This window comes from Triticum aestivum, chromosome 3D, assembly GCF_018294505.1.
Source record: "Triticum aestivum cultivar Chinese Spring chromosome 3D, IWGSC CS RefSeq v2.1, whole genome shotgun sequence".
Lineage (NCBI taxonomy): Eukaryota > Viridiplantae > Streptophyta > Magnoliopsida > Poales > Poaceae > Triticum > Triticum aestivum.
This window is the reverse complement of record NC_057802.1, coordinates 83,511,936-83,522,267: the sequence shown is the minus strand read 5'-3', so window position 1 is coordinate 83,522,267 and position 10,332 is coordinate 83,511,936. Positions and strand designations below refer to the sequence as shown.

The window sequence follows — 10,332 nt, the reverse complement described above, 5'->3', positions numbered from 1 at the left end:
CCGGAGTAAGCGACCCCTGGATGGAGGAGAGGTTCGCCTGGTCCTGCCCTGTCCAAACACGATGTGCCGTATAACAGACCAGACCGCGCACGCTGTCCACCAGCGTGGGGGGGGGGGGCAGGGGAGAGAGCCGTCGACATAGCCAAGCAGATAATGGCTCCCAAGGTGCGGAAGGACCTGCGCATGCCAGAAGATGTAGTTGTCCGACGACAACTTGATGGTGATGAGATGGCCGAAGTGAAACGGCGGCGGCGGCAGCGATCCCGTCGAGTAGGCTGGCTGAGGTGAGCACACCGTAGAGGCAGCCAGCGGGACCGTGGATGCGGCCAGGGGTGCTGATGGCGCGGGGGCAGGTGGCGCCGCTGCCGAGACCGACGCCGCAAGACCCGCCATCAGGGCCGACGCGGGCACCGCCAGCGGTAGAGGTGAGACAGCGATGGCGGCGGGAAAAGCGGTCGTGGCGCCGACGGTGTGCACCGCGAGCACTTGCCCGGGCGACGAAGTAGCAGGGGAGTCGCGAAGAAGGAGCCCACGCTCCTCATCCCGAGCGGGGACTGCACCGCGGCGGCATCCGGTGGGCAGGACAGGTGAGCTGCGAGGGAGGCCGGAAGGAAGCCGGCGTTGGTGGATCCGGAGGCGGCGGCGGCGACGGCGCGATCGGGAGCGAGGCGGCGGTGGTGTCGGGTGGTTAGGGTTTAGGCGGAAGCGTACGTGACCTAGTCTGATACCATGTAAGACAATAGATTTGGGGGAACGGGCACAATCCTTTAAGGATGGCCTATCACATATATATAATGAGCGGGATACAGTGTTACAATATACACGTATAAATACAGAAGCTATACAGTCTAACGCCCACTCTACGCCGTCCCTCATCCTCAGCTCGAAGCCGTCCACGTCGTTCAAGGATCGTCATATAGCTCCCGTCGATGTGGGCGGCGAGGGCGACGGCCGGCTACCCGTCCGACGACGACGTCCGCGTGGTGTCGTTGTAGTACGTGAGCATGCGGAAGTTGGTGTCCGTGGCGGCGACCATCTCGTCAGAGCGGTGTGAGAGGCCGTAGCTGTCGACGACCATGGCGAGGATCACGCAGGCCAGCCTCTCCATCTCCCCGGCCGTCGAAGTCAGCGTCTCCCTGGATGACAGCGTGGAGAAATGAAATGATTACTCGGCCACGTCACAACAAATGATGGCTCTGAACGGCCAAAGCTTACAGGAAACGATTGTTGCCCTGCGGCCAGGCGCGCGCAACAAACGCGCGGGCCTCCTGGCAGACGCCGAGGGCCGCGTTGAGAACCCCGAACGCCTTGTTGTTGCCGTGGCCTTGCCTTGCCCCTGCTCTCTCTCTGCAACTCTCTCTGGTTCGCTCGAACGAAACAAGAAGGAGGTAGAAGAAGCACAACAGTTTTCCGGTGAGGAACGCCGCGGCGACGAACGCCTGTATCTTGGCCTTTTATTCACTGGACTCGGACACATACAGGAAGACTCTCGAGCGCACATACCATCTGGGTTACATCTCTCTCAAGCCGCACTTTTACATCAACGATCAGTTCACCGTTTTATACCTGGGCACAGCATAGGTGTAGCACGTACTCCACCTTGCTCACGCACGTACGCTGCCCAGCTCGCTCTGCCACTCGATCCGCACGCTCCGGCAGCGCACACGACGCGCACATACGCACGACACGGCTGCCTCCCAACGGACTAAGCATGAGCACCCCGCTACTCTCGCCAACAACCTAACCTACACGGTGGACTCGAACATGAGCCTGGCTCACGCACGCCATGCTCCTGATCCGTCCCGCGTGCACACACGCACGCCCGACGCGATCGTCGTGGCTTATGCCCAACACTCACCCCCTAAGCCACAAACTACAGCAGGTGAGTCCATCGTCGTCGATGTCGCCATGGCCGCCACACCGCACCGCTGCGGCCTCCGCCGCGCCGTCGACGTCGTTGTAGCCGCCACCGCCCTGACGTCGCTGCCAAGCCTGCCACCGTGCCGCCGTGGCCTTCGCGCGCAGTCCCCACGTCCCTGCGCGCCCGGCTCGCGCTCCCGCCGCGCACATACGCGATCTGCGCAACCAGGTCAACGCCTCGCCGCGGTCCACTCCCGCGGTCCCGACGCGCCCGACGCGTCCGGTGCGCACCCATAACATGCACCGGTCGCGCCCGACTCGCCGCCGCGCTTATTGCCCTGCACCGCTGCGCCGTCAACCGTAGCGCAGCGCCTCCACGGTCGTCGCGCCGAGCCGCCGCAGCCTCTGCGCCACCACGCAAGTCCTCCGCAGCCTCCTCGTCTCCGCGATCGCCGCTGCTCGTTGCGCGCACGGCATCACCGTGCATGGCCACGCATCGCAGCCGACGCGTCCATGTCCGCCGCGCTCGCCGCGGACGCCGTGGCCGCAGCCTCCATCTCCGCCGCGCTCGCTGTGCGCACCGCGGACGCGGCCGCACGCCAAGGCCACCCCCCGAACCTGTGGCTCTGATTACCAATTGTTGTTGCTGTGGCCTTGCCTTGCCCTTGCTCTCTCTCTGCAACTCTCTGTGGTTCGCTCGAACGAAACAAGAAGGAGGTAGAAGAAGCACAGCAGTTTTCCGATGATGAACGCCGCGGCGACGAACGCCTGTATCTTGGCCTTTTATTCACTGGACTCGGACACATACAGGGAGACTCTCGAGCGCACATACGCTCCGGGCTACATCTCTCTCAAGCCGCACTTTTACATCAACGATCAGTTCACCGTTTTATACCTGGGCACATCATAGGTGTAGGCACGTACCCCACCTTGCTCGCGCACGTGCGCTGCCCAGCTCGCTTTGCCGCTCGATCCGCACGCTCCGGCAGCGCGCACGACGCGCACATACGCACGACGCGGCTGCCTCCCAACGGACTGAGCATGAGCACCCCACTACTCTCGCCAACAACCTAACCTACACGGTGGAGTCGAACATGAGCCTGGCTCACGCACGCCACGCTCCCGATCCGTCCCGCGTGCACACACGCACGCCCGACGCGATCGCCGTGGCTTATACCCAACACGCCTCGTGATGGCACGCGGCGGAGTCCCGCTTCTCCATGTACGCCCTGTACGGGCCGTCCGCGGCGCCGGTCCGGCGCTTCGTCTCGGGCAGGAGCGCGGACAGCTCCGCCATCGCCACGAGCATCCGCTCCCGCAGCTCCGGCGGTATGCGGCGGCGACACCCGACGGCGACACATCCGTTAGCCTCAAGCGCGCGACGGACAAGGCCCGCGCACCGCAGCCACTCCGGCGTGCCACGAACCAGCGTGCTTGGGTCGTCCCCGTCGAGGTCAACGCGAGGAGGGCTCACAAGGGTCGAAGATGGCGAGGCAGCCATGTTTGCTCGCTCTGATCGTGATCAACGCCGAGACAAAAATCCGCTTCCCTAGCTCCACCTTAGAGTATGGTCGAAAAGAACGGAGATACGACTACACCGCCATTGGTCGTGTCGTGCCAATTGAGACTCAAAGAAAAGATGCGTTGTGAGAATGTAAGGTGGACCAACTATTGATAAACTAATACATATTTAAAACTTATTATTATAAATGTCGGTTAAGAGGTTGGCTGTAGATGACATGACAATTTTTTATAGTCGACTGTTGGATGTATTATTAACCATGCTCTAAGCCAACTAATGCTTTCTCACGCATGCACTGGCCGACCGAGCTATGCCCGGTTGACAGGTGGACCGCTCATGGGTTGACGGGGGACAATTTGACCGGTTGACTGGTGTATTGATTGACTGTTCACATTGGATTGTTGACTTATGACAACAAGATTTGAAAAAAAATCATAAAATTAAAAAAAATGAAAATTAATCATGTACTAAAAAAAGTTCATAAATTTTCTAAAAAGATATGAATATGAAAAATGTTACGAATATGGAAAACTATAAACTTTTATAAAAAACATGAATTAAGAAAAACACAAAATTTGGAGGAAAATGTTGCGGATTTAAAAATGTTCATCCATGTGAAAAAATCGTGGATTCGAAAAAAGTTCACCAAATTGAAAAAAGGTTCACCAATTTGTAAAAAGAGCATGCTTTTGAAAACATTCATAAATTTTAAAGAGTTCACGAATTTGTGAAAATTTTGAAAAAAAAAAATGAAAAACGAAAACGAAAACCCAAAGGAAAAACAAAATGGTCAACTGAACTGGAAGCATCTTGGAGCTTCTCAAATCAAAATGGGCCAGTGGCTCACGAAATAACTGGCCCGCGTTGCGTACTCATGTGACTGAGAAGAACAAAAAATGGACCGAGCCCATGATGAAAGGGGTGTGCGCCAGGTTGGCAAATCTGAAAAAAAATGTTTGTTAAGCGCTGAATAGAATTTGCGATCCATCCATGTAAAGATGTATTAACAGCGAATCATGGACCCAACTCCTATTTGATGCCTTCTGTGCCTCTTAGTAGGTAGCAACTAGTTGACGAGCGCTCCTTCCGGAGCCACGCAACGATCACATGCGGGTGGGCTGGGAGCGCGCCACTTGGCGCGCTCTCAGCCACCGCCCCATGTCGCGCTCTGGGCGTTTTTCCTGAATTTTTTTTATTTTTCCGCACGCATTTTCTGCTTTTAATTTTTTTTTGACTTTTAGGTTTCTACCGGTCTTCCTTAGTTTTCGAAAAAATATCGTAAATAAATTTCGCGAAAAAATGTGTTTTTTTCGTGAAAGGCACGGTTTTCCTTCCGCGAGAGGCATGGTTTTGCTTTCGTGAGAGGCACGACCGTGCCTCTCGGAAACGAAAAAAACGTGTTTTTTGCTTTTTTTTCTTTCGCGAGACGCACGGTTTTACCCCCGCGAGAGACACGGTTGTGTTTCGCGAGAGGAACGGCCGTGCTTCTCGGAAAAAAACATGTTTTTTGTTTTTTTTCCTTCCGCGAGAGGCACGGTTGTCCTTTCGTGAGAGGCATGGTCGTGCCTCTCGGAAACGAAAAAAAAGACGTGTTTTTTTCCGCGAGAAGCACGGTTGTGCTTTCGCGAGAGGCACGTCCGTGCCTCTTTCGGAAAGGGAAAAAACGTGCTCCTGGTTTGGGTTTTTTCGTGAAAAAGATGTCACCAAAACCTATCAATATGAGATCTAGTTTTGAAGATCTCAACGCGAGGAATCCAACGATGAAAACGATTACAATTTGAGAGATAAAACATTTTGAATAAATGGATCGAAAAAAGAAAAACTCTCAGGTTGCGACAAGTGGCACACATGCAGCGCGCCACTTGTTATAACCTGAGAAGGTGGGAGTGATCTTTGCAAGAAATACTCCTCAATTAGTGATTTCGCGACATTATCCGGAATCGTGATCTCCTCATTCGGTACAGACTGTAGTAACCAACAAGGATATCTCACATCTTGTGAGTACTTCCTTCCTTTTTCTCTTAAGTTCTTTCATATATTCGCGGAAACCAACGAGAATGGACGACGTGGTTTTTTTTCAATTGCGTGAAAGTTTTTTCAATTAGAAATATCTTTCAAATTTGTGAACCTTTTTTATGAAACCGATGGACTTCTTTCAAATCTGTGAACTCTTTTCAATTTTAGCGAACATATTGAAGGAAATATGCTCTAGAGGAAATAATAAAGTTGTTATTTATATTTCCTTATATCATGATAAATATTTATTATTCGTGCTAGAATTGTATTAACCGGAAGCTTAGTACATGTGTGAATACATAGACAAGCAGAGTGTCCCTAGTATGCCTCTATTTGACTAGCTCGTTAATCAAAGATGGTTAAGTTTCCTGGCCATAGACATGTGTTGTCATTTGATGAACGGGATCACATCATTAGAGAATGATGTGATGGACAAGACCCATCCGTTAGATTAACATAATGGTCGTTCAGTTTTATTGCTATTGCTTTCTTCATGACTTATACATATTCCTCTGACTATAAGATTATGCAACTCCCTAATACCGGAGGAACACTTTGTGTGCTATCAAACGTCACAACGTAACTGGGTGATTATAAAGATGCTCTACAGGTGTCTCCAAAGGTGTTTGTTGAGTTGGCATAGATCAAGATTAGGATTTGTCACTTCGTGTATCGGAGAGGTATCTCTGGGCCCTCTCGGTAATGCACATCACTATAAGCCTTGCAAGCAATGTGACTAATGAGTTAGTTACAGGATGATGCATTACGGAACGAGTAAAGAGAATTGCCGGTAACGAGATTGAACTAGGTATGATGATACCGAGGATCGAATCTCGGGCAAGTAACATACCGATGACAAAGGGAACAACATATGTTGTTATGCGGTTTGACCGATAAAGATCTTCGTAGAATATGTAGGAGCCAATATGAGCATCCAGGTTCCGCTATTGGTTATTGACCGGAGATGTGTCTCGGTCATGTCTACATAGTTCTCGAACCCGTAGGGTCCGCACGCTTAACGTTCGATGATGATTTGTATTATGAGTTATGTGATTTGATGACCGAAGTTTGTTCGGAGTCCCAGATGAGATCACAGACATGACGAGGAGTCTCGAACTGGTCGAGAGGTAAAGATTGATATATTGGAAGGTTATATACGGACATCGGAATGATTCCGATAAGATTCGGGGATTTATCGGAGTACCGGGAGGTTATGAGAACCCCCGGGAAAGTTATTGGGCCTAATGGGCCATCATGGAGGAGAGGAGGCAGGCTACAGGAGGTGGGCCGCGCCCCCCTTGCCCCAATCTGAATTGGACAAGGGGAGGGGGCGCGACCCCCCTCTTTCCTTCTCCCTCTCCCTCCTTTCCCCTTTCCCCCTCTCCATTGGAAGGAAAGGGGGGCGAATCCTACTAGGTTTGGAGTCCTAGTAGGACTCCCCCTTGGCGGGACTCTCCCTTGGTCGGCCTCCTCCTCCCCCTCCTTTATATACGTGGGTAGGGGGGCACCCCAAAGCACAACAGACAATCTCTTAGACGTGTGCGGTGCCCCCCTCCACAGTTTAACACCTCGGTCATATCGCGGTAGTGCTTAGGTGAAGCCCTGCGCTGGTAACTTCATCATCACCATTGCCACGTCGTCGTGCTGACGGAACTCTCCCTCGACCCTTTACTGGATCAAGAGCTCGAGGGACGTCATCGTGCTGAACGTGTGCTGAACACGGAGGTGCCGTACGTTCGGTACTTTGATCGGTTGGATCGTGAAGACGTTCGACCACATCAACCGTGTTACTAAACGCTTCCGCTTTTGGTCTACGAGGGTACGTGGACACACTCTCCTATCTCGTTGCTATGCTTCTCCTAGATAGATCTGGCGTGATCGTAGGAATTTTTTTGAATTACTACGTTCCCCAACAGTGGCATCCGAGCCAGGTCTATGCGTAGATGTTATATGCACGAGTAGAAAACAATGAGTTGTGGGCGATAATAGTCATACTGCTTACCACCAACGTCTTACTTTGATTCAGCGGTATTGTTGGATGAAGCGGCCCGGACCGACATTACATGACCGCGTTCATGAGACTGGTTCTACCGACGTGCTTCGCACACAGGTGGCTAGCGGGTGTCTATTTCTCCAACTTTAGTTGAATCGAGTTTGACTACGGCCGGTCCTTGTTGAAGATTAAAACAACACACTTGACGAAAAATCGTTGTGGTGTTGATGCGTAGGTAAGAACGGTTCTTGCTAGAAGCTCGTAGCAGCCTCGTAAAACTTGCAACAACAAAGTAGATGACATCTAACTTGTTTTTGCAGGGCATGTTGTGATGTGGTATGGTCAAGACGTGATGAGATATAAGTTGTTGTATGAGATGGTCATGTTTTGTAAAAGTTATCGGCAACTGGTAGGAGCATTATGGTTGTCGCTTTATTGTATGAAATCCAATCGCCATGTAATTGCTTTACTTTATCACTAAGCGGTAGCGATAGTCGTGGAAACAACAGTTGGCGAGACGGCAACGACGCTACGATGGAGATCAAGGTGTCAAGCCGGTGATGATGGAGATCATGACGGTGCTTTGGAGATGGAGATCAAAGGCACAAGATGATGATGGCCATATCATGTCACATATTTTGATTGCATGTGATTTTTATCCTTTATGCATCTTATTTTGCTTAGTACGGCGGTAGCATTATAAGATGATCCCTCGTTAAATTTCAAGTTACAAGTGTTCTCCCTAAGTATGCACCGTTGATACAGTTCCTCGTGCCGAGACACCACGTGATGATCGGGTGTGATAAGCTCTACGTTCAGATACAACGGGTGCAAGCCAGTTTTGCACATGCAGAATACTCGGGTTAAACTTGAAGAGCCTAGCATATGCAGATATGGCCTGGAACACTGAGACCGAAAGGTCGAACATGAATCATATAGTAGATATGATCAACATAGTGATGTTCACCATTGAAAACTACTCCATCTCACGTGATGACCGGACATGGTTTAGTTGATATGGATCACGTGATCATTTAGATGACTAGAGGGATGTCTATCTAAGTGGGAGTTCTTAAGTAATATGATTAATTGAACTTTAATTTATCATGAACTTAGTACCTGATAGTTTTTGCATGTCTATGTTGTTGTAGATCAATGGTCCGTGCTACCGTTCCCTTGAATTTTAATGCGTTCCTAGAGAAAGCTAAGTTGAAATATGATGGTAGCAACTACACGGACTGGGTCCGTAACTTGAGGATTATCCTCATTAGTGCACAGAAGAATTACGTCCTGGAAGCACCGCTAGGTGCAAGACCCGCTGCAGGGGCAACTCCGGACGTTATGAACGTTTGGCAGAGCAAAGCTGACGACTACTCGATAGTTCAATGTGCCATGCTTTACGGCTTAGAATCGGGACTTCAAAGGCGTTTTGAACGTCGTGGAGCATATGAGATGTTCCAAGAGTTGAAGTTAATATTTCAAGAAAATGCCTGAGTTGAGAGATATGAAGTCTCCAACAAGTTCTATAGCTACAAAATGGAGGAGAATAGTTCTGTCAGTGAACACATACTCAGAATGTCTGGGTACCACAACCACTTGACTCAGCTGGGAGTTATTCTTCCTGATGATAGTGTCTTTGACAGAGTTCTCCAATCACTGCCACCAAGCTATAAAGGCTTCGTGATGAACTATAATATGCAAGGGATGGAAAAGACAATTCCCGAGCTATTCGCGATGCTAAAGGCTGCGAAAGTAGAAATCAAGAAGGAGCATCAAGTGTTGATGGTTAACAAGACCACTAGTTCCAAGAGAAAGGGCAAAGGGAAGAAGGGGAACTTCAAGAAGAACAGCAAGCAAGTTGTTGCTCAAGGGAAGAAGCCCAAGTCTGGACCTAAGCCTGAGACTGAGTGCTTCTACTGCAAAGGGACTGGTCACTGGAAGCGGAACTGCCCCAAGTATTTGGCGGATAAGAAGGATGGCAAAGTGAAAGGTATATTTGATATACATGTTATTGATGTGTACCTTACTAATGCTCGTAGTAGCGCCTGGGTATTTGATACTGGTTCTATTGCTCACATTTGCAACTCAAAACAGGGGCTATGGATTAAACGAAGATTGGCTAAGGACGAGGTGACGATGTGTGTGGGAAATGGTTCCAAAGTCAATGTGATCGCCATCGGCACGCTACCTCTACATCTATCGTCTGGATTATTTTTAGACCTGAATAATTGTTATTTGGTGCCAGCGTTGAGCATGAACATTATATCTGGATCTTGTTTGATGTGAGATAGTTATTCATTTAAATCAGAGAATAATGGTTGTTCTATTTATATGAGTGATACGTCTGCAACGTATCTACTTTTCCTAACGCTTTTACTCTTGTTTTGGACTCTAATTTACATGATTTGAATGAAACTAACCCCGGACCGACGTTGTTTTCAGCAGAACTACCATGGTGTTGTTTTTGTTCAGAAATAAAAGTTCTCGGAATGGAACGAAACTTTGCGAGGGATTTTCATATAATATATAAGAATTTCTGGAGCCAAGACCTACCGGAGAGGGGCCCCTGGCTGGGCACAACCCACCAGGGCGCGCCGCCCTCTCCTGGCTCGCCCAGGTGGGTTGTCCCCACCAGGTGGCCCCGCAGACCCTGAAACCGATGCTATAAAATCCCATTTTTCTAGAAAAAAATCAGGGAGAAAGAATTATCGCGATCCACGAGACAGAGCCACCGTCACCTCCTGTTCTTCATCGGGAGGCGAGATCTGGAGTCCGTTTGGGGCTCCGGAGAGGGGGATCTTCGTTCTTCGTCATCATCGACCCTTCTCCATCGCCAATTCCATGATGCCCCCACCGGGAGTGAGTAATTCCTTCGTAGGCTCGCTGGTCGATGAGGAGTTGGATGAGATTCATCATGTAATCGAGTTAGTTTTGTTAGGGC

At 50.3% G+C, this 10,332-nt stretch overlaps 1 pseudogene; it reads right to left on the bottom strand.

Moving 5' to 3' along the window:
• Nucleotides 1-3,361, bottom strand: part of LOC123074197 (probable 2-oxoglutarate-dependent dioxygenase AOP1) — a 20,982-nt pseudogene extending 17,621 nt beyond the window's left edge.
• Nucleotides 3,362-10,332: the final 6,971 nt, after the last annotated feature.